This window comes from Hevea brasiliensis, chromosome 8 (assembly GCF_030052815.1).
Source record: "Hevea brasiliensis isolate MT/VB/25A 57/8 chromosome 8, ASM3005281v1, whole genome shotgun sequence".
Taxonomy (NCBI): Eukaryota; Viridiplantae; Streptophyta; class Magnoliopsida; order Malpighiales; family Euphorbiaceae; genus Hevea; species Hevea brasiliensis.
Window position 1 is genome coordinate 1,828,805 of NC_079500.1, and position 27,391 is coordinate 1,856,195.

The following is a 27,391-nucleotide window of genomic DNA, read 5'->3' on the forward strand; positions in this document are numbered from 1 at the left end:
GAAAAAAAAAAACAAAGGATAGAGAAATAAATATTTTTATTTTTGCATCAACCATATAAACATTAATTTTCTGGTTCTTTAACTTTCTTTTATTTATTTATATTTTTTTATTGAAAGTCGTAAAAGATATCAAGAGCTAATTCATGATATCTATCGTTACATGCTAAGGCGTACATTTATCTATTAAGATTATTGGGAATCTGATTAGCATTAGGGTGAGAGTTACTGTTGAAAAAAAGAATAAATCATATAAATTAGAGAGTATTAAAAAAAATTTTAAAATTAAATTTAATAAATTTTAGTTATTAAAATATTAAAGTAACAAAATAATTTTTTAAAACTATTTTTTAAATATCATCTAAAATTTTATTTTGACAAATAATTTTAACTCAGAATTACAATGCCAAACATGTACTAAATGTAAATGTTTAAGATGATTTTAAATTGAATTATTAAAAGTGCGTTCAAATTTACTATTGGTTTTTAGTTTATTTATTTTTTGAAAATAAAAAACTCTTCTTATTTTCTAAACTTTTTTTTTCAAATATTTTTTGATAAATGTTGTGAAAATTAAATAATTAGGCTAAAAAAATCAAAGTAAAATTTCGCCATAATACGGGGAGAATTGTTACATGTTAGAGGGAGATATGATGAGGACAGCCAGACATGTGAAGCCATGGAGGAACGTAGGCAGGCATTGACTAATGAGTATTACTAGAATCATGTGCTGGAGGCAGAGGAACACGTTAATAATGAGCAATTGAAAAATAGAAAACAAGGATCCACGCTTTAATGTTTCTGTATTCCTTATTCTTTCAGGAAAATAAATATCAATTTGAGGAACACTTTTTGTTTTAATGTTTCCATATTCCTTATTCTTTGGTTTTATTCATATTTATTCTAAAGTTCATTACACCACAAGCTAGGTCACTGGAGCTGAGCAATAGCCTAGTTATATTATTTAATTGCAAGAGACAAAGGCCAGATTGATATGGCACCTTTACAAGGCACCACACAAGCTACATTACGTAGAATTTGCCAACCTTCCTTGAATTCCTTGAAATAATCTGGTAGACCTTGTTTTGTGTAATCAGTGGATTCAGGAATTCCGTGAACCAATAAGCTGAATTTTTAGGGATTCTTGTCAGGTTATTTTTATAGTCTACATAGAATAAACCAAATCTTGAAGTATAACCAATATTCCATTCGAAGTTGTCCAAATATGACCATGCAAAGTAACCTTTGATATTAACATGGTAATCCCTGCCAAAACCAACAATCATTAGGAGAATTAATTAAGGATTATCAGAAACCTCTATATTAGTATCTTCGAGTTTAGACTCACTTGAGAGATCCCAATGCATTCCACATATGCTTTTGATAATAGTTTATCCTAAATTCATCTTGAAGTGCTTCCTCAATGGAATGGGTTTCATTATTGAGATTGTCAACCCCTAAATTAACATATAAAAAAACTCAAAAAATAAGACCAAAATATATATAATTGTAATTGACTAGCTAGCATTCTTAAATGAAAAAGGCATTGATGCTTACCATTCTCAGTAATGTAAATTACTGGATCATTATATGTATCTTTGGTGTAGTTCAAAAGATGTCGAATACCTTTCAGGAAAATGTAAAATCAAGATGAGTAAGCCTGCAAATTTTGATTTCTATGTTAGTGATATGTCCATAAATGTCTAATTCTCTTTTTACTATATTTTTATCATTTCATTTTTTCTTGTATACTAACCTGTGGACCAATGAGATTACCATTGTTATACTCAATTCATATAGGCATTTTAGGGTAGTTTTGCATCCATTTTACCCTCATATTTTAGTATATTTTATGTTTTTGGCTTTATCTTATCTCATTTGTTAACTTTAGATACTTTATATTTGATTTTTGTAATTTTGTTGTTTTTGATAGGATTTTGTGGCAAATCGAAGATCAATGAGTGCAATAGGAAATAATTTGAAGAGATTTGAAGTTCTTTAAGCATGAAGGAAAGTTGAAGAAATCAAGCCTTGAAAGAGCAAACTAGCCGAATTTGCTTGAGACTTTGCTTAAAGTCATGCTTAGGGTAAAGCGGCAGTGCTTAAGGTGCAGCACAAGTCAAGCATGAGCAGAAGAGTCCATTCTACTCTTAGTCTGCCGAGATTTGCTGAAGGTCTGCTTAACCTTAAGCAGACAGTGCGACCAGAGGCTAAAATTTGCTAAGAAGCTGCTTAGAGTCAAGCCGAACCCTAAGCAGAATGCCCAGAACGTGAATAGTGCTGCTGACTTGGATAATTTTACACCTCATTTCCTATCCACTCCTTGTCCTTTCTTTACTCTTAGGGCAGCTTTTAGGGACCATATAAATTCATCATTTCCTTATTTTTGGAAAGGGAGAAAAAAAAAAGGGAGGAAAAACAAAAAGGAAAAAAATCTAATAGAAAGAAGGGGAGGAGACGCCATTTCTCTTGGGGGGAAGAGCTGCTGCACCAGTTTTGGAGCTCCAGAAACCAGGGACTTTGGTTCTTCCACCTGAGTTTTTCTATTTCAGTCTTCTTATCATGTTTTCCTTTACTTTTCCATCAATATTTCTTGTAAATACCATCATGAGTGAGTAATTTCTTTAGATTTCAGAGTTGAGAAATATGTTTTAGATTAATTTGTGGATTTGGACTGGGTATTTCCTTATTTTATATGAATATGAGTTTTGATTCCTTCCTTGTGTGCTTGATTTACTTGCCTAATGTTGGTACCCATTGGGTATTATGTTAATCTTTGATTGAAGGACCGAAAGGTGAAAGTCATTGATAGGTAATCATGGATTGGAACTTAAAATCACCTAGATTTAGAAATAAACTAGGATTTTAAGAGGAATTAATTATTGGTTACAAAACTTAATGGGTTTTAAAGTAATCAAATACATACGAAAGTAGGTTTGGTTATTTTAGAATACACTTTGATTTGCTTGAAAAAGATATCAAAGGGATTTAGAATCAATTTCCTTCAAACTCTATTTTTCCCTAAAAAATTGGAATGCCCAAGACAAATCCCAATTAATTTATGCATAAACCCCCAACTCTGGAATCACTTTTACCATAATTAGACTTTCGTTTAAATTACCCATTGTTAATTTAGTTTAATTGCGAACTAGAATTAGAATTTATTTGTTTGCTCTTTACCCATTTCAATTAGATTAATCAATTTACCTTGCTTATTTACATTTACCATTTATCCATTAATCATTAGCCCAAATAATCGCTTCATTCATAGTTTAGTACTCAAACAGCAAATCCTCGTGGGAACGATACTTGATTCATCACTTTATTACTTGAGACGACCCGTATACTTGCGGATAAGCCACATCAAGTTTTTGGCGCCGTTGCTGGGGATTTGATTTTTTGTTTGATATTGAACAATTGTTTGTTTGGTTAATTTGGACATTTTATTTTATTTCTTTTTACCATTTTACTTTGAGAATTTGTTTATTTTTGTTTTTCAGGTGCTTTATTTTATGAGAAGGACAAAAAGTGAAGAAATCAATTTATTCTTTGACCCAGAAATAGAGAAGACAGCAAAAGCTTTAAGAGCAGAATCTAAGAGGAGAAAAGCTGAAATTAAAGCTCAACAACAACAAGAAAGAGCACAAGAGCAAGAGGAATTACAAGAAGAAATGGCCAACAACAACAATAACAACCGCTCTGTGAAAGATCATGCCTATCCTAACATTGGAGATTTCATGCCAAGTATCACAAGACCAAGAGTAGAAGCTAATAATTTTGAACTGAAGCCTGCACTCTGTCAAATGGTACAACAAGCACAATTTTGAGGAAATCCAAGTGAAAGTCCACATGTGCATCTAGCACACTTTCTTGAGATCAGTGATATGTTGAAGATAAATGGAGTTTCTGATGATGCAATTCGACTCAGATTATTTCCTTTTTCTCTGAAGGACCGAGCTAGAGAGTGGTTACATTCTTTGCCACCGGGTTCTATCACAACATGGGATGAACTTTCTCAAGCATTTTTAGCTCAATATTTTCCACCAAGCAAGACAATGTGAGAAATAAGCTGACTTCTTTTAAACCTAGAGATGATGAGAGCTTGTATGAAGCATGGGAGAGGTACAAGGATTTGCAAAGGAGATGTCCACATCATGGGATTCCTAAGTGGATGCTTGTTCAACACTTTTACAATGGAGTTTCACCAGCTATTAGAAGTACAATTGATGCATCTTCTGGAGGTGATCTTATGGAAAAATCTGAAGATGAAGCTTTTTCTGCTCTTGATAAAATTGCTTATAACAACTACCAATGGAGTTGTGAGAGGAATGAGATCAAGAAACCAGCTGGTATGTTTGAGCTTGATGCCATGAATATGATTAATGATAAATTTGATGCTTTGACAAGGAAAATGGACAAGCTAAGCATGAAAGTAGATTCTTCAGCCGGAGGTTCTAGTAATTCAGTAGAAGTTGAAGTTGCAAATGTCAATTGTGCAGCAGATTTTTCTGCACTTAATCAAGATTTTTCAAGTGAGCAAGTGGATTATGTGGGGAACTACAATCAAAGACCAGGTGGTAACCCATTTTCTGCAACTTATGATCCAGCATGGAGAAGCCACCCCAATTTCTCATGGGGAGGTAGACAAGGGCAAAATCAGAATTTTCAGCAACCTTCTGGATATCAACAAAATCAGAATTTTCAGTAGAATAGAGGCCCCCCTCCTGGAATTTCTAAACCTCAAAATGCACCTGCTCCACCTCTACCACAACAAGCACAACTAGACAAGACAGCTAGATTGGAATCTATGATTAAAAGTCTACTTGTGAGCCATCAAAGTCAACAAGAAATGATTTCTCAATTAGCATCTAAAGTGGATCAAATGGCAACACACAACAAGATGTTAGAGAATCAAATAGCTCAACAAGCTAGCTCTTCAAGTAACAAAGCATTTGGGAAGCTCCCTAGCCAGCCAGAAAATTCAAGGGAGTATTGCAAGGCTATTACATTGAGGAGTGAAAAAATATTGAAGGATGGAGATAAAAAGATTAAAGAGAAAGTTGAAGAAAAGAAAAGCAGAGAAGGAGATGAACAAACTGAAGCTGAAGTTAGAATTGAAGCTGAGAAAGAAAATTCAATGGAAGAAAAAGGAAGTAAGGAGAGGGAGAGCAAAGAGGAAGAACCTAAATATGTTGCACCTAAAGCCTACATGCCACCTTTACCATTCCCACAAAGGTTTCAGAAAGCAAAATTGGATAAACAATTTGGGAAGTTTTTGGAGGTATTGAAGTCTTTGCATGTGACTATTCCTTTCACTGATGCCTTAGCACAAATGCCATCATATGCCAAATTTTTGAAGGAGATTTTATCTAACAAGAAGAAATTGGAGGAATTTGAGACTGTAGCTCTCACGGAAGAAAGCAGTGCTATTTTGCAAAATAAGCTTCCACCCAAACTGAAGGATCCTGGAAGTTTCTCCATACCATGTCACATTGGGGATATCAGTATAGATAAGGCTTTATGTGATCTTGGAGCCAGTGTTAGTCTGATGCCATTGTCTATCTATGAGAAAGTGAAAATTGGAGAAATGAAGCCTACTACCATATCACTACAGTTAGCAGATAGGTCTATTAAATTTCCAATTGAAATAGTTGAGAATGTTCCTCTAAAAGTTGGGAAATTTTTCATACCAGTGGATTTTGTGGTATTGGAGATGGAGGAGGATGTACACATTCCTATTATTCTTGGTAGACCTTTCCTAGCTACTGCTGGAGCTGTGATTGATGTAAAAAATGGGAGGCTTACATTGGAAGTTGGGGAAGAGAAAGTTGAATTTAATTTGTTTCAAGCAATGAAAAAGAAAGATGATTCAAACTCATGCTTGAGAGTTAATGTGATAGATGAAGAGGTTAGAGAAGTGCTTAAAAAGCAACATCCTAAAGATCCCTTAGAAGCTTGTTTGGTTCATAACATCAAAAAAGGGGATGAGATTGAAGAAGCTGCAGAATATGCTACAATTTTGGAAGGAAATCCACCTTTGCCTATGGCTGATATTGAAAAGATTGGGAACTTGAAGCAAGATACAACTTCATCATCAAAGTTTGAAAAAGGTGAAGCACCGAAGGTAGAGTTGAAACCTCTTCCAACAAATCTCAGGTATGCTTTTCTAGGTCAAAATTCTACATATCCTGTGATTGTTAGTGCTAAATTGACTGATTGTGAAGTTGAAAAATTATTGAGAGTTCTTAGGAAGCATAGAAGGATAACTGGTTATACCATTGATGATATTAAAGGAATACATCCTTCTGTGTGCATGCATAGAATCTTGTTGGAAAATGACCATAAAGCCTCTCGAGAATCACAAAGGAGATTGAACCCAAATATGAAAGAGGTTGTGAAAAAGGAGATCTTGAAATTGCTTGATGCAGGTATTATTTACCCTGTTTCTGACAGCAATTGGGTAAGTCCAGTCCATGTTGTACCTAAGAAAGGGGGCATCACAGTAGTGAAAAATGATAATGATGAACTAATACCTACAAGGACTGTAACTGGATGGAGAATGTGTATAAACTATAGGAAATTGAATAATGCAACCAGAAAGGACCATTTTCCATTACCATTTATAGATCAAATGCTTGAGAGACTAGCTCATCATTCTTATTTTTGCTATTTGGATGGCTATTCAGGGTTCTTTCAGATCCCTATTCACCCAGATGATCAGGATAAAACTACCTTCACATGTCCTTATGGTACCTTTGCATATCGAAGGATGCCATTTGGACTATGTAATGCTCCTGCTACATTTCAAAGATGTATGATGTCCATATTTTCTGACATGATTGAGGGTATTATGGAAGTGTTCATGGATGATTTTTCTGTGTATGGTAAATCTTTTGATGAATGCTTATCTAAATTGTCTAAGGTTTTGCAGAGATGTGAAGAGTTCAATTTAGTTTTGAATTGGGAAAAGTGCCATTTTATGGTACAAGAAGGAATTGTTTTGGGACATCTTGTGTCAAACAGGGGTATTGAGGTGGATAAATCAAAGGTAGAAATTATTGAGAAAATGCCACCCCCAACATCTGTGAAGGGAGTGAGGAGTTTCTTGGGGCATGCTGGATTTTACAGGAGATTCATCAAGGATTTCTCTAAGATTTCTAAACCTCTTACCAATTTATTGAGTAAAGATGTGGAATTTAATTTTGATACTAATTGTATGAATGCTTTTTGCAGGATAAAGGAAGCTTTGATATCTGCTCCTATTATGCAGCCACCCGATTGGTCATTACCTTTTGAGTTAATGTGCGATGCTAGTGATTATGCCATTGGGGCTGTTTTGGGACAAAGGAGAGATAAGAAGGTGTATGCAATATACTATGCAAGTAGGACCTTAGATGATGCTCAAATAAATTACTCTACTACAGAGAAAGAGTTTTTGGCAGTAGTATTTGCAGTAGACAAATTCAGGTCCTATCTTGTGGGGTCTAAGGTAATAGTATACACGGATCATGCAGCCATCAAGTATCTCCTTCAGAAAAAAGAGGCTAAACCTAGATTGATAAGGTGGGTGTTACTCCTTCAAGAGTTTGACTTGGAAATTAAAGATAAGAAAGGAGTAGAAAATGTGGTAGCGGATCATCTATCTAGATTGAGGCAAGAACAAGGAGACAATTTAGGAAAAGAGCCCCCAATAGATGATTATTTTCCTGATGAGCAACTGTTAGTAATCATGAATGCAAAAACCCCTTGGTATGCAGATTTTGTGAACTATCTAGTGTGTGGAATCCTTCCACCTGATCTAACATGGCAGCAAAAGAAGAAATTTCTTTTTGATGTGAAGGATTATGATTGGGAGGAGCCATTTTTGTTCAAGAGATGTAGAGATGGGCTGATTAGAAGATGTTTAGCTGATGAGGAGATAGGGAATGTTATCAAAGATTGCCATTCTTCACTTTATGGGGGTCATATGAGTGTGACAAAGACTGCAGAAAAAGTTCTTCAAGCAGGGTTCTTTTGGCCACACATGTTTAAGGATGTGAGGAAGTTTGTAAATGCATGTGATAGGTGTCAAAGGATGGGTAATATCTCAAAGAGAGATGAAATGCCCCTCCAAAATATATTGGAAGTGGAACTATTTGATGTGTGGGGCATTGATTTCATGGGACCTTTTCCATCGTCCTTGGGACACAAATACATTTTAGTTGGAGTAGATTATGTGAGCAAATGGGTTGAAGCTATACCATCTCCAACTAATGATGTAAGAGTTGTGATTAAATTCCTTAAAAAGTTCATTTTTACAAGATTTGGAACTCCACGTGCCATTATAAGTGATGGAGGTTCTCATTTTTGCAACCATCAATTTGAAAGATTATTGCAAAAATATGGAGTAAAGCATAAGATTGCAACACCCTACCATCCACAAACTAGTGGTCAAGTGGAGATCACCAATAAAGAGCTGAAAAGAATTCTTGAGAAAACAGTGAATAGTTCAAGAAAAGATTGGTCACTAAAGTTAGATGATGCTCTTTGGGCCTATAGAACAGCTTTTAAAACCCCTATTGGAACTACCCCATTTAGATTGGTTTATGGGAAAGCTTGTCATTTACCTTTGGAGTTGGAGCATAGAGCATATTGGGCCACAAGAACACTGAACTTTGACTTAAAAACTGCAGGAGAAAAAAGAATGCTGCAACTAAATGAACTTGAGGAACTTAGATTGGATGCTTATGAAAATGCCAAGCTTTACAAGGAAAGAACTAAGAGATGGCATGATAAGCATATTAGGAGGAAAGAATTTCAGGAAGGTGATGTTGTTCTTCTATACAACTCTAGGTTAAGATTATTTCCAGGAAAATTGAAGTCAAGATGGTCAGGGCCCTACACTATTATAAAAGTATACCCCTATGGAGCTGTTGAGATAGGCAATGAAACCTCAGGGACTTTCAAAGTTAATGGGCAGAGATTAAAGCATTATATTATTGGAGAACCCAAACAAAAGTTTGTAGAGGTTTCATGGCTTGGTTCTCCAATCAGGGATGCTTAGGAAATTTGGAGTGGTAGGTCAAGCTTAAGACCCTAAACAAGCGCTTCTTGGGAGGCAACCCAAGCATATCCTTTTATAGTTTATTAATTTTCCATTTCATTTCATTTTCAGTTTTCACCCCCATTAATCTCAAAAGTGACATTTGTTTATCTTTTGTAGGTCATTCATGAAGATGGGGCAAATTAACACTTGTAGCAAAAAGAAAGAATTGAAATGGGGTAAGTATAAGCAAAATTCTGCACTTTATCCAGTGCCTGTGAACAGTAACACCCTTAAACCTGTGCTAAATTGCTGATATTGCAATATACTTGATAGTACATGTGTGATTTTGTGTTTTGTGTAAATTCTGTGAAATGCAACTTGAATGAGGATCAATTTTGATATTTAGGACTGATGTGAGCTTTATTGAAGTGCAAAAAGAGTGTTTGTTGAGTTTCACCTTTTAGTGTATATATAATTTTGTAGTCTGATAGGAATTTGCATGTTTTTGTTTGAATTGCTGCTAGTTTTTTTGTAATCTGCAGATTTTTTTGGTTACTGTTCATGCTGTTTAAAAGGTCAATTTCTATGTCTTTTCTGCAATTCTTGAAGGATTGGAACTTGTCTCAAATGCTACAGAAAATGTGCTTTTGGTATAAGTAGAGAAAGGAGACCATTTCATTAAGTGTGCACAAAGGTAGTCAAAATTGATGCCTAAATTGAAAAATGCTTGCATAGGCTAAATGAAAATATATAGTGTTTGATGAGTTCTAAGAGATGATGAGCTTAAATTCCTCAAATTTATGGTGTTTGTGTGTATTTGGTAATTGCTAAGGGTCATGACAGCATTCCATAGCATTTGGACTGTTTTTGGTAAGCAAAATCACAATTTTTCCCAAAACCTGCCGAAACTTGCTGATGACATTGCTTGTCAAGCAGAGTCTTAAGCAAATTCTGCTGAACCTTATGCTTAACCCTAAGCATGGCCCATAATACCACATGTCTGCCCCACATTTTAAAAGGCCCAAAATGTCCGCCAATTTTCCAAAAGCTCACCCACACTCCCGATAAACCTCATCGACTCCTTTCCCATGCCATTTCTTCCGGCAATCTTTACAGGAAGCCGAAAGGTTTCTTTCTTTTCATTAAAATGGTAAGAACTAAAATGTGGTCTTCCCACAAACCCAAACTCAGTAGATTTTGACATTCTGTCAAATCAAAAATGGGTATTCCATCCTCATTGCCCACAAACCCTAGCCCCAGCCCCAGTCCGCCGCTCCCTCAGTCACCACCACCACAAACACCTCCATTACCTCAATCGCCACCACCTCAGTCACCACCACTACCCCCAAGCCAAATACCACCTCTCATTCCGCCGACTCCCCTCTCGCCGCAATCCGAGCTGCAAAATGAAACACCAATTCTCGACACCCATTCCCCAGAACCTGCGCCTACTCAAACAAAAACCAAAGGCAAAACTAAAAGGGCCACAGGTAGACCCAAGGAAACCCCTGTCGGAAAATGGAAATGAGTACCCTCTGTTCCTTTCGACCTAAATTCTCCACCTCAGCCGTCCTCTGAACCAGTCAGCAAAAGGACCAGGTCTTCCTCGCAAACTCCAGCACCAGTGGTCCAAACACCACTACCTCAGTCTCCCTTACACTCTCCAGCACCTGCGTCATCTGCAGATAATATAGAGGAGGTAATTTCTCCATTACCTTGGGCTTTTAGGGATATGGATATGAAAAATGCCTATGAGAAATTAGTTTCTAAAACTATTTTGGCAAACAAGTATATGGATGAGCAGATTTTGAAAGAATTAGGCATTTACGACTCTGTATTTGCCTATTTGGGTACTGTTAGCTGGACTGATTTTGCTAAAATTAGGGAACCAGTGTACAAGGATTTGACCCTGGAATTTTTGAGTTCCTTAAGGCTGAGTTTCAAACCAACAGTGCCTGAACATAAAGATATGATATATTTTCGATGTGCTGGAATTGATAGGGAGTTAGACATGGATGCTATGAATGCAATTTTTGGTTTTCAGGGTTCGGGGTATAAAAATATTGAGTGGCAGCAAACTGTTTATGACCCTGTTCAATTCTGGAAGGATATTGCACCTTTTGGGGGTTATTATAGACAGAGGACTGCAAAAGCCTCTAGGATAGTTGACCATGTATTGAAATACCTCCATAGATTCATTTCTTACACTGTTTTAGGGAGGGGACACAGTAACAGTATTGTGGGTGCTGGTGACTTGTTTCTCTTGTGGTGCATGAAGGAGAGAAAACAAGTAAGCACAGCCCATTTCATAGCTACTCATTGGCACCAAATTGTCACAAAGCATACTAAAGGTAGTATAGTTTTTGGGGGGTATATAACTGCTATAGCAAACTCATTTAGCTTTGATGCTAGTCTATATAAATTGCTGCCAGTTTCTGGGGAATCATATATAGACAGCACAATGTTGCTGCATATGGATGTTTGTGAGAAAATAGGCCATACCTATAAACTGTTACAGCAGCATCCTGATACCACTGGTACTACAGACCCCACTACCTTTACACCAGCAGAACCACAACCAACCACTACCCCACAGTTTTCAGCAGACATTTTATCCCTCTCAAGATCCTTGGAATCCAGAATAACAAATTTCACTGTCCAACCATCTGTTCCCTCACCTGACAACACAGAAATTCTTGCTACCTTGAAGAACTTAGAAATCAAAATTGAAACCATGGGTCAGCAGCAGGTTAACCAAAAGAAGAAGCTAGAAAAGAAACTTAAAAAGAGATTTTTATCTCTTAAAAAGAAACAGAAGCAACATCAACTTCAAATGTTGGAGCTTTACAACAAACTGGCCCAATCCTACAACAACTTATATCATTGGGGCCAAGCCATGTTTCAAGAAATGAAAGACCTCACAGAAAATTTGGAAACTGCTTCTGAAGCTTCGGATCACAATGAACCTACTGCAGAACCTGAAGCAGACCCTGATGCAGCAACAAAGCCTTGATAGCAGAGCTTGATCAGTAGCAGCAGTTTTAATTTCTGTTTTAAGTTTATTTTGTAATCTGTTTATTTTAATTTTCGAACTTTAGTACTAGTTGTAATACTTTGGTAATTAGTTTTTATGATTATACTTGCACTTCTTTCCTTTAGTCTACTTTATTTTATTTTATTTTCTGCTATGGACATAGTTACTCTGTGAATGCTTTTTGGTTTAATTTTTGATCTAATGTTAGATTTTATATTTTTACACTTTTTCATATTCTTGCACATTATTTTTGCACTTTATCTTTTCTTCAATCCTAATTTTGTTGACATTGATGAGTTGCACAAATTTTCTTTGAGCCACACCTGTTCCACATCAGTTGCAGGTAACAGCTTCCCTTACACCATTTAAGCTTATGGTATGTTACTAATGCTTATGCTTTCGCTTTACCCTACGCAGCAGGTTAAGCAACATCTTAAACAGTGTAAATTCATACATTTGGGATACTTTTTCGCATTTTTTCTCTCTAAAGCTTCATTGTTAATATCATTTTGAGCTAATTTTGAAATACTTGAGCTTATATTGATTTAATCCCCAATTGTATATATTTCATTAATTGATTAATTTACACAATTTTGCCCATCTTTGCATTCATTTTAGACATTGAGGACAATGTTTCATTTGAGTTTGGGGGTGAGGGCAAAATTTTTGCAAAATTTTTAAAATTCTCTTTAAAATTTTCATTCATTCATTTATTGCATTTCATTCATTCATATATAGATAATCCATACACTTATACATATACCACACACACGTCTATACTCATATACATACATTTGCATATAGTTTTCATATAGATTACACTTAGTTTTAATTTGATTCATGCATTCATTTTAGGATCATGCATATGGTAAAAATAAATTTTTACCTTGTCCTTAAAGGATTGAGAGTTGTTTTGAAGAGCAATTAAGCTTACTTTTAGAAGGGTTTGATGGATTGAAAGTTCTAGATAGGTGCAAAGTTATTAGATTCTTGCTTTAGTTTATATCTTCTTAGCCAAGGGCCACCCAATCAATTGCATTGACTTTGAGTGCCTAGAGAAAACTCTAGGGTGAGAAGTAGCTAATTGATGTCTCACCAATCCTAGAACAATCTTTCTAAACCTTTCAAGGCGAAATTATAGCATACACTTGAAAAAGAAATGATATAGGCATTCTTTGAATTTTAAACTCATATTTTAGCCTTAGCCAATGTCACTTAAAAATTTCCCTTTGAAACCAATTTGAGCCTACATTTATCCCTCTTATTTCTTTGGAACCCACATTAATGCCTAGCCATAAACCCAAACACTTACCTACCCTCCATGAGAATAATTCTTTAAGTGATAGATACACTATATATATATATATATATATATATATATATATATATATATATATATATAATGATAATAATTAGTTGGGAGAAGTGACTAAAGTAAAAAAAAAAAAAAAAAAAAAAAAAAAAAAAAGCTAGCAAATTCAATTATGGTATGTAAAGTAATTCACCACCCAAGTACACAAAGAAATGAGTTTGGGGGTGAATTGAAAGGGACAATTATAATTTAAAGTCAATGTTTTTATGTAGTCCCTCTAAAAGCTTCAAAATTATATGCTAGCATTGGTGAATAGTTGTAAAGTTCCTTCTCCCATTTGATTCCAAAAAAAAAAAAAATTTATTTTTGTGTGTCTTGATCTTTTAATAATTTGATTATTCTCATATTTTGTTACCCTTATCCCTTTTTTTTGTTAGCCACATTATCACCCCCTTGGCCCCATTACAACCCTTGAAAGTCCTTTTGATCTTTTGATAGTGTTTTGCTACATTAATGGAGATTGGAATAGGAGAATTGCCTATGGGATTGGGATATCATTAATCCATTCATTTACTTCCATCATTATTTGAGATACTTTAGCTTATGGATTACCCCATAGTCCATTTAGGCATGATTATTCTTTGTGATTGATTGGTTTGGGCTTGATGATATGAATAATTGACCCAAGGCTAAGCGGTGATAACTTTGGTGAGGATTAAACTCTTTGTACCTTGAAAGTGGGTATATGGTTTGTTGGTGGCTAAAAGTAAGTTTAAGAGTTTGGATAAGTAATTTTCATAAATTTAAGGTAAGGTACCCCAACTTGCATTAATTATTTTAATTTGCTTGAGGACAAGCAAAGGTTTGAGTTTGGGGGAATTTGTTATACTCAATTCATATAGGCATTTTAGGGTAGTTTTGCATCCATTTTGCCCTCATATTTTAGTATATTTTATGTTTTTAGCTTTATCTTATCTCATTTGTTAACTTTAGATACTTTATATTTGATTTTCGTAATTTTGTTGTTTTTGATAGGATTTTGTGGCAAATCGAAGATCAATGAGTGCAATAGGAAATAATTTGAAGAGATTTGAAGTTCTTTAAGCATGGAGGAAAGTTGAAGAAATCAAGCCTTGAAAGAGCAAACTAGCCGAAATTTGCTTGAGACTTTGCTTAAAGTCATGCTTAGGGTAAAGCAGCAGTGCTTAAGGTGCAGCACAAGTCAAGCATGAGCAGAAGAGTCCATTCTACTCTTAGTCTGCCGAGATTTGCTGAAGGTCTGCTTAACCTTAAGCAGACAGTGCGACCAGAGGCTAAAATTTGCTAAGAAGCTGCTTAGGGTTAAGCCGAACCCTAAGCAGAATGCCCAGAACGTGAATAGTGCTGCTGACTTGGATAATTTTACACCTCATTTCCTATCCACTCCTTGTCCTTTCTTTACTCTTAGGGCAGCTTTTAGGGACCATATAAATTCATCATTTCCTTATTTTTGGAAAGGGAGAAAAAAAAAAGGGAGGAAAAACAAAAAGGAAAAAAATCTAATAGAAAGAAGGGGAGGAGACGCCATTTCTCTTGGGGGGAAGAGCTGTTGCACCAGTTTTGGAGCTCCAGAAACCAGGGACTTTGGTTCTTCCACCTGGGTTTTTCTATTTCAGTCCTCTTATCATGTTTTCCTTTACTTTTCCATCAATATTTCTTGTAAATACCATCATGAGTGAGTAATTTCTTTAGATTTCAGAGTTGAGAAATATGTTTTAGATTAATTTGTGGATTTGGACTGGGTATTTCCTTATTTTATATGAATATGAGTTTTGATTCCTTCCTTGTGTGCTTGATTTACTTGCCTAATGTTGGTACCCATTGGGTATTGTGTTAATCTTTGATTGAAAGACCAAAAGGTGAAAGTCATTGATAGGTAATCATGGATTGGAACTTAAAATCACCTAGATTTAGAAATAAACTAGGATTTTAAGAGGAATTAATTATTGGTTACAAAACTTAATGGGTTTTAAAGTAATCAAATACATACGAAAGTAGGTTTGGTTATTTTAGAATACACTTTGATTTGCTTGAAAAAGATATCAAAGGAATTTAGAATCAATTTCCTTCAAACTCTATTTTTCCCTAAAAAATTGGAATGCCCAAGACAAATCCCAATTAATTTATGCATAAACCCCCCACTCTGGAATCATTTTTACCATAATTAGACTTTCGTTTAAATTACCCATTGTTAATTTAGTTTAATTGCGAACTAGAATTAGAATTTATTTGTTTGCTCTTTACCCATTTCAATTAGATTAATCAATTTACCTTGCTTATTTACATTTACCATTTATCCATTAATCATTAGCCCAAATAATCGCTTCATTCATAGTTTAGTACTCAAACAGCAAATCCTCGTGGGAACGATACTTGATTCATCACTTTATTACTTGAGACGACCCGTATACTTGCGGATAAGCCACATCAACCATCATAATCATAAGCCATAAAGTAAAAAGGAAAACATGTTATCAATTAAACTTTTTTAAAAAGAAAAACTTATCGACAAATAACATGTTTTTTGGACTTCTTTATATATATGTAGCTTACGAGTTTTAGTGATGTGACTATCAGTTTTATATCTAATATGATCTGGATCAATTAGAGCATTTGGTTTTGCATAATATGAAGTGTAATATTGTAACCCAATAAAATCACATGATCCTTGAAGCAATTGAGTTTCTTTTTCAGTAAACTTGAGCAATCTATCTCCAATTAAATCTTGAACAATCCTTAGATATCGGCTATAGGTTAAAGGATCCATCCACCTATAAAATATGAAATAAATTGTGTTTATTTATTAATCAAAGACTTATGTACATATAAAGGCTTAATCACTAGCTTATTTTGGAAGCAAGACTCACAATCCAAACATGAAATCAAGGGCTATTTTGGATGCCTCTATATCTTCTATTCTATTGGAGAGAGGTTCAAACCAGAAGGTAAAAAGTGTGATCCCAATCTTTCCATTTTGGGTTGCCTACACAATCAATATAATAATAAGATCAAATCTATGTGCACTTCTACTTGAGAAAGAAACAATGTAATTAATTATATATATATAGTCTACATACCTCGTAATGTTCTCTATATACTTGTACAACTGCAGCATGAGCAAGAAGCAGATGATGAGCAACTATGTAAGGTTCAGTGGATGAGTTTCCAGCACGACATTGATGATTCACCTGTAGAGGTTTTGGCTTGAATTGTGAACTGTATTTCTCTCTTTGTATATAAACAGTATACAAGTACAAAGTATATATAAGCTAGTTACAGATAAGAAAGATAATAAGGTATACAATTGAATTTTAAATCTGATATGATATCTAAACCACTTGAGAGAAGTATATGGCAATATTTAAACTGATACCCAAATACCCCCCCTCAAGCTAATGGCGGTAAAACTTAGAGCCGAAGCTTGTCACGGTGCTTGTCAAACAAACGTTGGCCTAAAGGCTTGGTTAAGATATCTGCTGCCTGATCTTGAGAAGAAAGAAATCAAACTTGGATTGTACCATTGGCTACCTGCTCTCGCACAAAGTGATAGTCTAATTCGATGTGTTTGGTGCGAGCATGGAATACCAGGTTGGCACTGAGATAAATAGCTCCAACATTGTCACACCATAGGACAGCAGGCTGTGGAAGAGGATAACCAAGTTCACGTAAAAGAGATTGAACCCACATAACTTCAGCAGTGGCATTGGCTAAAGCTTTATATTCACTTTCCGTAGACAAGCGAGCTATTGTAGGCTGCTTCTTGGACATCCAAGAAATCAAGTTGCAATCGAGGTAGAGAGCATACCCATTGGTGGACCGACGATCATCTATATCACTACCCCAGTCACTATCTGAAAAACATTGCAAGTCCAAAGGTGAGTCTTTAGCAAAGAATAGGCCATACGATTTAGTGTGCTAAAGATAATGCAACAATCTCTTAATGGCTTTCCAATGATCATCTGTTGGATTATGCATAAATTGACACAATTTATTGACTGCAAAAGAGATATCTAGTCGAGTTAAGGTCACATATTGTAATCCACCAACTATTTACCGGTAGAGAACACCATCATCAAAAGAGACTCCATTGAATTTAGTAAGTGGGGGAGTGGTGGCCATAGGAGTTTGACAGGGCTTGCAATTCAGCCTTGATGCTTGAGAAAGAAGATCCACAATATATTTCTGTTGATTGAGCAATAAGCCAGCAAAAGTGTGACGCCCCTTACCCGTCTACCGTATAGCCGAGCAAGAAGTGCCACGTTCGGTGCTGGAGCACCCTATCTTGTTTTATCATATCTATTGTAAACTTTTGATGTCATTTAAAACATGTATTCTATGTGTAGAATTTTTTTTTTATATATATCTTATTTCTATGGAGACCCGGACAGAGCCTCCCTTATTTTATTAGCATCTGGCGGGTTCCACTAATCACCTGTTAGCATATCCATATTCATTTCACACATTTCCATATCATATTCTCATGTATCATATCATTTACAATTATTTATGAGATCTAAAAATGAAGTATTATCTATTGCATTCATATAGAAATTCATAGATAATAAATTACAAGTTTTCATTTCAATCTCAAAGTTTAGTTACAAGTCCAAAATGAAATACATCATAAACTAGTAATTACATCATGACTAAACATAATGAACCAAAATACTAGTCTATACATGGGCCCTACCAATATACAAAAGACCAGTGAGGTGACTCTGGACAATGGCAGATCCGATCGAGCTGCATGCGCACTCACTGGTCTTCTGCTGCTGCAAGCTGCCTTGGGACTAATCTCTAGTACCTACGCGATGGAAAACCAACGCTCTAAGCATAACGCTTAGTGGTGCATAATTTATAATAACAATAATTTAATAATTTGAAACAATATATGCAACTCATAATTTCTGGGTCTTTTAAATTTTTATTACTCTTTGGAAATAATTAACATTATCGGGATCTTTTACTATTACTTATTGTATTTTAAGTCTTAATTAATTTTTTTATCAGTGCCCAAGAAACCTATAACAAATTATAAAAGCTGGATGCACAGATGTATACTGGTTAGACAGCCGTATGTCTATCCAGTATACGTCTGTCAAGCACGAGGCCAGCTATCGGGCAGGAGACCCGCTGTCAGGCTTGTAAAGCCAGAAATAAAGTAGGCACAATGGCCAGTAAATAGGCATATAGCCTGTAGAACAATCATACCAGACATATATTGTCAGTTCATGATTTTCTCGGTAGGCAGTACTGCTATCTGAAGTCCCTAATTGGTATACCAATTTATCCAAACTAAATAAATAAGTCTAGATATACTATGGGCAATTAAACATTTTTAATTAATTTAGTACTATTCACTGTTACTATTTTCTGGTACTGTTCATTTGTACCATTAATTTCATATTAATAGGACATTAGTCCCAATTTACATATTCATATCATTTTTAATATTTAATTATCCTTATGATTATTTTAATTATCATATATAGCATTTTTCCCATGAGCCTTTCTTTAGGTTCATGTTGATGTATTATCTTTATCAAGGAATTTGACTAGGTTAGGATGTCTATTTAGTCACACTTCCTTCATAACAATTGCTCCTCTATATTTAAACTTGAATTTCAGTTTTTGAATCACTAAATTTGGTGTTATAGAGCTCAAGTTATGGTCAAAATACCATAACTGGTCCCTTTGCCTCTATGCTGTCCAGAATTTACAATTTCTGGTCAATAAACTTTGACCAGTCATTTGATCATTTTATTGTCATTTTTAGACTTAGGTTTCTTCACAAGATATGTTCCTCTATGTCTTAGGGACTCCCAGGTACAATTTCATAAATTTTCAGGCTTGGTGTAGTGAGCTATGGTTAATGTATTAACCTGGACTCTCAGTCCTATAAGGGCAATAACCAACTTCAGGGCAGTATGTTTGATCCTCTTTTTAGGGTCTTTACACTTAGAATTTGGTAAAGGTGTCTAAATCAATGTTGTAGCCCTAAGTATCATGTTTCCAGATCATATTGGCACATCTCAAATGGAATTTCCTAGTGGGAGTTATGGCCAAATGAACACATGGGTATCAAATGGCATTCTGGGTTCAACTTAACATTTTCCAGATTTCAATTCCTAACTTTGGCTAATATTTTCCCTAGGATGCAATGGTTTCTAGAGCTTGGTCAAAACATAAAAATTGTTGTGCTATGTCTTATAAAACTTTTGGCACTAGTTTCACTCAATTTGCAGCTTTGGAGACCAAGTTATGGCATTTTTACCAAAACTGGTCAAGCATACCAAAGGAATAGTATTTTGGACAATTTTTGGGTTGGCAGTTTTAGTGACTCAACTTGTGCTAACAATTTGATTTAGTTAAAAGCAAAACTGGGTCAAGTGGTCTTCATGAAAAGTGTATCCCTATGTCTAAACTTTCCATGGGTAAAATTTTAGGTCATTTGGACCAGTATAGAGAGAGTTATGACCAAATGAATACGTACTGTTCATTTGGTCATTTTCTGGGTTGGCAGTTTCAGTGACCCAACTTGTGCTAAAAATTTGAATTAGTTAAAGGAAAAACTGGGTTAAGTGGTCTTCATGAAAAGTGTAGCCCTATGTATAAACTTTCCATGGGTAAAATTTTAGGTCATTTGAACTAGTATAGAGAGAGTTATGACCAAATGAATACGTACTGTTCATTTGGTCATTTTCTGGGTTGGGTTGCAGGGTAATTCGAATTTAGGCAGAATTTAGGTCAAGTTTTGGACAGAATTTGGGCATGGTTTCTTCATAGAATATGGGATATTTTGGGTCTAGTTTCACCTCCAATTGGCCTCATACCAATTGGGGTCACACAATTTCATTTATGGCCTAAAATGTACACTGCCCTCAACAAACACAACCTGCAGAAAATAACACTTCCAAAATTTCATTTCTCCTCCAACTTCCTTGCTTCAATTTGACATTCAAGGCACTTCTAAATATCATCAACACATCTCAACAATCCCAATTGCATGGTATAATACAAAAATACCAAAGTTAGGCTAAACCCTAACTCACAATTTCAATCTCATAAAATCTCAATGTAAATCAACTTCTAATACTTATAATGCATCAACCAACATCATTAAATCACTTTATATACATCATAGTCATCAAAAACCATCACTCACCATGGGTACCAAAAATTCACTCCCCTCATAACTCACCTATTTCTTTTAGTTTCTTACAATTTTCACTTCATTTTAACCTTAACTCAAGGATTAATAAAGGAAGAAAGGAAGATTAGGCACTAACCTCTTGGGTAACTTGTTAAACTTCAACTTTTCTTCTTCTTTTCACTATCAATGGCTTCCTTATAAAGTGGGCTAACTTTTTAATGAAGGGGTCTATGAGTTTTGGTGAGTGAAAGCTTGGGAAATCAAGCTTTAAGCTTGATAACAATGGTGGGGAGGGAGAGACTAAGGGAGACGACAAGGAGAGAGAGAGAAGAGGAAGAAGAAGATGGTTGGTGGGATTTTGTCTCTTGTGGGTATTTATATATATACATTTATGTGTACTTTATTGTTTTTAAATTTCATAAATCTATTTCCTTTCTTTTCTTTTCTTTCCTTTTCTTTTCTTTTCTTTTCTTCTTCTTTCTCTTCTCATTTTTCAAATTGAAATTCATAAAATTAATTTATGTTAATTATTCTATTTCCAAATTTTAATTTGACATTTAAGTCAAAATTCACCTCTAGGGTGAAATGACCAAAATGCCTTTCATGGTACACTCATCGGATTATTTTTATTTTTTTATACCAATAATTTATTTTTCTCAAGATTTTTCCTATAGTTTTTTTAATATTTATTTCATTAATTTATGTCTCCTCACTATAGTTTAAGTGTAGTTTCAGACATCCTGACTGTCCGAACAGACATTAGTCGTCGGAACAGTAAAATGTACAGACTACCTACGGTGAGGGCGTTGCAAGAAGTGTGATGTACCTCTAAGCCGAGGAAATAATGTAATGCTCCAATATCTCTAATCAAAAAAGCCTCCTTGATCTTAGACATGAACCACTGTAAATAAGAATTGTCAGAACAAGTAACCAAGATGTCATCAACGTATATAAGGATGAATAAAGAGACACCACCATTGTGATAGATAAAGAGACTGGAATCAGCCTTAGATGCAATAAATCCTAGCTGAAGTAAGAAGCTAGACAAATGACAAAACCAGGCTCTTGGTGCCTGTTTGAGCCCATATAATGATTTCCGTAGCTTACAAACATAGGAGGGAGAAGCAGGATCAACAAATCCTTTTGGTTGGTCCATAAAAATTTCATGATCCAAATAGCCATGGAGAAAGGCATTAGATATGTCGAGTTGTCGAATTGGCCAACCATGTTCCATTGCTAAAGAGAGCACTGTGCAAATCGTTGACATCTTCACTACTAGACTAAATGTCTCATCGTAATCTAATCCATCCTGTTGAGAGTACCCCTTAGCTACCAAACGACCCTTATACCTGTCTACTGAACCAGCAGGTTTTCTTTTGATTCTGTAAATCCACTTGTTCCCAACTATATTTTTATTTAGTGGTCTAGGTACTAACTCCCATGTTTGATTCTGCATTAAAGAATTAATCTCTTGGGACATAGCATCTCTCCATTCAGAATAAGAACTGGCTTGGGTATAAGTCTTTGGTTCAAACTTTAGATAATCAGTGTCCTTAGTAATAAGATTAACAGTATGCTTCTGCATAGTTTTAGGCCGTAATGTCATAGCATGTGTGCGCATGTCAGATAGTGCAGCAGGATTAGAGTGAGAGGAGGTAAGAGGATAACGAGATAAGTCAATGGACAGATTGAGGGATGGATAAGTAGACGCAGTCACAACTTGACTAGTATTAGAATTCGAAACAGAGTGGTTTGGTGAGGCAGGGGTTGGGAGATCTAATGACACAGATCTGATGACACAGGTTGTTGATTAGGAGTGAAAATTTACTGATTTTGGGAAGGAGAAATACGTGATGGAGATGAGGTTGAATTCAAAATAGGAGATAAAGGAGGAGATTGATTTAGTAACTGACCTAAATTTGCTCCAGTTGCCAAGTGAGGTGTTGAATGTCCGGTCAATACAAGCTATGGCATATTTGTAGACGAGTTCGATGCAGAGGGCACAGGCGACATGACAGGAAGCCTAAATGGAAACACAGACTCATTGAACTTGACCTGACGAGCCAAATAAATGCAACCTGTTGTGGGAAATAGGAACACCATGTCCATTACCAACATGGACTTGATCATCACCCTTGTACTCATGTGCAACACTGAGAGTAGACATATCAGGTGTAATGTGGAAATTGGCTGCAGTGTCAGAAAACCAAGTGACTGGTGCTGGAGTAGGTTGCTGATGTGAATGAACAGAATGATAATTTACTTATGGAGAAGATGTACGAAAACCACTATTAAAGGAAGGATTGAATCGCCTGCTACACTTATTAGCGGTGTGATTTTTAAGACCACAAATCTGACATGGAGCACGAGGCCTGAAATTGTTATTGATGAAAGAAGAAGCAGGATGTGCAGGTGTTAGCAAGAGAGGTGAATTTAGTGAAGATCGAATAACAGCATTGATAGTAGAAGGTTCATGTGCACTTTTGATTTAGATTTCATGGGCTACAAGCTACCCATATAGTTCATAAAACGAAACAGGTTCAGTCCAAAGATTCAAGGCAGTGATTATAGGATGATATTCAGCTTTTATATTCTGATAAATGATAGCATTGAATTCTGCAGGTTGAAGAGGTCAACCGGCTGCTTGTAGTTCGTCAGCTAACTGCTTTGCACTATGAAGATATTCAAAAACAGAGAGATCATTTTTCTTCAGCTCCTGGAGCTCAATGTGGATTTGGAGCTGTCAATTTTGAGAAATTGAGCCAAAAGCTTTGGCAAGAGCTTGCCAGACCTCCAAAGAAGATGACAACCCAATAATATATGGAAAATTTTCCTCAGTAATGGAGGAAAGCAGCCAACTTAGGAGCATTTGATCATTTTGAAACTAACTTTCATAATCAGGATTGGGGACAGGTTCAGAGGTAGTGGAACTAACAATAGTTTTAGGAGGAGCAGTGAAAGTGCCATCAACAAATCCTTGTAATTTTTGATAATTAAGTAGAGGTAAAAACTGAGCTTTCCAAGCAAGATAATTCTTGTTGGTTAGCTTGATAGAGAAGGTGTGGTGAGCAAATGAAGGAGAGGAGGAGAAGGATGAAGTCAAGGTGGACGAAGTGGTTGAAGAGGAAGAACTCATGATGAGAACAGAAGCTCTGATACCTGTATTTCTCTCTTTGTGTATAAACAGTATACAAGTACAAAGTATATATAAGCTAGTTACAGATAAGAAAGATAAGAAAATATACAATTGAATTTTAAATATGATATGATATCTAAACCACTTGAGAGAAGCATATGGCAATATCTAAACTGATACCCGAATATCACCCAAGATGAGCATCGACCAGGAGCAAAAACTCCTTGACCATAGGAGAATCCACCAAGTGACCATGGTTCATTGAAAGTCATCCGGAATTTCACTCGGTCACCAAATCTTTCAAAGAGAAGATCTGCATATTCACGAATATCTTCCCTATACATTGTTTATGTAATTATTTGGTAAGATGATTTATTACTTAGATGAGAATATTTATGATTGATTGAAATTGATACAAAGATTAATTTGAAATTTTAATATTTTGAAGATGTGATTTAAAACTACATACTTACACAATATTACGGCTCAAAAAGCCACCATAATTGTCTTCTACGGCTTGAGGAGTATCCCAGTGAAAAATAGTAATAAAAGGAATTAGGCCTGAAATTTTGGAACAAAAGAAATTAGAAGTTAGATGTAATTTTATAACTTCTTTTAAGGGACTAGAAGGGGAAGTTCATTCTTTCCCTTCATCAAAAGAAAATCGAGGAACTAAAAGACTATGTAAATTAGTTAATTAGTTGCAGTAGTTCAAGCTTTTGAATAAATGCTTGGTGTTTTAAGCTTCTAAAATGGAAAAAAAAAATAGTAGGCACATTGCCCTTCAATATAATTACCATTTTGAACATGTTCTCTAAATATTAATGGCATTAAATTACTATTCACTGTTTTAGATATTTTAACCTTGTATTTAGATGGGAAATTTAAAATGTAAAATTTGAATTTGATAAAATTATAGGTTTTATTCAATTTATTAGAGTCATAAATTTAGATTAGACTCATAAATGTGGAAAAAAATCTTTTTTAAATGAGTATTTGAAATGATTTATAAAATGATAGTATTTAAAATCCACTCTAAAAGTTCTTAGTAATTAAAATATTGCTATTTGAAATTCATAATTTATTAATAATTTATATAAAATTAAATCAAAATCTCTTATTTCAAATTTTGTTATCTAAACATAGCATTAAAGAAAAGGAGATAATTATCACCAGAGACAATTATCACCTTGTGCTATTTTTTCATTGATAACAGTGTTGTAGAATTCAATCCCTTCCTCATTTACTCCTCCACGTCTCTTTCCACCTAAATATTCAAATTCAAAAAATAAAAAGAAGGAAAAGGAAGAAATTTATGTAATGTAGCAAAGTTCAAAAAATGTTGAGACGTTTAAAATTTTGATAGAGGTACTTACTAGGTATAACTCTAGGCCATGAAATGGAGAATCTAAAAGCATTAAAACCCATATCCTTCATGTTTTTTATATCCTCCTACAGCATCAATTTTTTTTTTTTTTTAATTTATTATTGACAAAGAAAAGGATTTTGAAAGAAAAGAAGATTAAAAATGTTTATGTTATACTCGAAAGCGATGATAGAAATCAACTGCAACATCTCCAGTGCTGTGATCCTTTATCCGCTCTGCAAGATTACATAGAAATAATTAACATTTTGCATACAAATATAATCTCAAAACAAAACCACACACAATGATACCAGGATGCTCATGGGTAAATGTGTCCCAGACACTAGGTCCTTTTCCCAATATGTTTGCTGCACCTTCGATCTGAATACCATAAATGAGTTTTTTTTTTGTTCATAAGCAATAAAAATTTTATTAGATAATACAATAAATGAGTTAAACAATTATTTGTAAGAAAAAAGTTGACTAATAAATTCTTTGCCTAATGAATGCATAAGGAGCTTATGTATTAATTAGTGGATAATCACTAAGAATTAATCTACTCTTTTCACTAGTTGTTTAGCTAGCTCCATCGTATTAGTTAGAGAATTAAAACATGAGATTGAAGGTTATTATGAATTTTTTTTACCTAAATCCGATCTATCAGAGATCCAAGATACAAGATACATGATGGGATCTACTTATTTAAAACATAATTCCTACGTATTTATATATTGAATCCATGATAAATCTAATCTAGACAAGAATTTCCCTATATTATTTGGAAACAGATAGAAGTTGGGAGAGAACATGCTGCTGCAATGAATGAAGGTTTGTATACCTGGTAGGCAGAAGTGGCTGTCCCAAAAATGAAGTCATCTGGAAAATAACTACGGTTAAAATCTGCTGGGATGTCATCACAATCATCTGCCGTTGCTAGCTTAGTAAGAACCAGCAAGCTTATGAGGAAGACGATGAGCACCCCTAACAGCAGAAGAGAGTGCTTAGAAGCCATAACCAAAAGATGATATTATGGTTTCAAGTGCTTGTGTGGTTTTCACTTCTTGGCAATGCCCTCTTTATATAGAGTTCATGACAAGGCTTGAAATCGGTAACGTGATGCATTTGCATGCATGATCCTCCCACTTGCACTATTCTCGTCGGCTCTTGGCGTTAAAGCCAAAGCAAGATTCCATGGACATTGCCCCTCTTTTTCTCTTAAAAAAGGGGGAAAAAGATGTTTAACATGCAACGTTCTTACATTTAATTAATTCAAAGAAAATTGCATATAGAGAATCTAGATTTATTAGAATGTCAACAGAAAATATTAATTATTTCAAATCTGACCGGCTGCAGTAAATATGTCCATGTTAAATATATATATATATATATATATTTGGGGGTTAATTCTCTCTCTATATCTTAGTTTGCATATTCTTTATCTAATTATCTTCTCAGACAGAACTAAAACGTCGAGATATTGAAGAGCTAAGAATAATGGTGGCAATAAAAGATCTAAATGTTTAAAGGGTTTAACAAAAATTTTTAGATTTTAGGCTGCAAACAATTATTGATTAGAAAGAAAAAACATAAAAATTTCAATGAAAGTTTTTAGATTTCAAAACACTAGAAATAAAGATGATTAACAATGAAAAATGATTTCAATGGTTTCAAGAAAATTTTTAAAATTCGGAAGGATAAATATATATTTCTTTAGGTATTTATGAAAAATATACGAATAAAAATAAAATTGTACAAAGTTTGTAGGAGTCATGGCTCCTTCATTTCACTTTTTTTTTTATTTATAAATGAGATAAAGGCTCTAATTTTGAGATATTGTTCAAATTGAGAGGCAAACTACTGTCGAGAGATTCAGTATGAACTTAAATGTATGATAAAATATCCCGTTTTAAATTCTAATAACATTTTGCCCTATAACTTCACTTTTCTGTATTGGAGAATGCATGTTGACATAGCTGTGCGAATAGGAAAAAGTGGCAAAATAAAAATTAGTCTAATTGGAAAGAATGGGAGTTTCCTTCTTTACCGATTAATATTCGACAATACTGATTAGCATTCTAAATTATTTATCCTAAATGCATTAAGTTAATGTAGAAAATGCTGAACTTAATTTTAGTGCTTGAGAACTTGCCTGAAGATACCCTTCATCATAAAAAATAGAGAGAGAAGAAAACTCATGCTGCTTTATTTTTGAAATTTTTCATCACATTGGAACGCTACCCACTGTAACATTAGGTTTCTTTCAATAATAAAATATGCCTTTTTATTTTAATAAGCCATATCAAAATTTAAAAAAAAAAATGTTGTAAAA

General features: G+C 34.6%; 1 non-coding gene and 1 pseudogene across 1 annotated transcript; both read right to left on the reverse strand.

Moving 5' to 3' along the window:
- Nucleotides 1-1,019: 1,019 nt before the first annotated feature.
- Nucleotides 1,020-26,074, reverse strand: LOC110632567 (beta-glucosidase 24-like; annotated as a pseudogene).
- On the reverse strand, nt 4,052-4,158 carry LOC131182764 (small nucleolar RNA R71). Its single transcript, XR_009151024.1, has one exon. It is a non-coding gene; the product is annotated as a small nucleolar RNA R71 (small nucleolar RNA).
- Nucleotides 26,075-27,391: the final 1,317 nt, after the last annotated feature.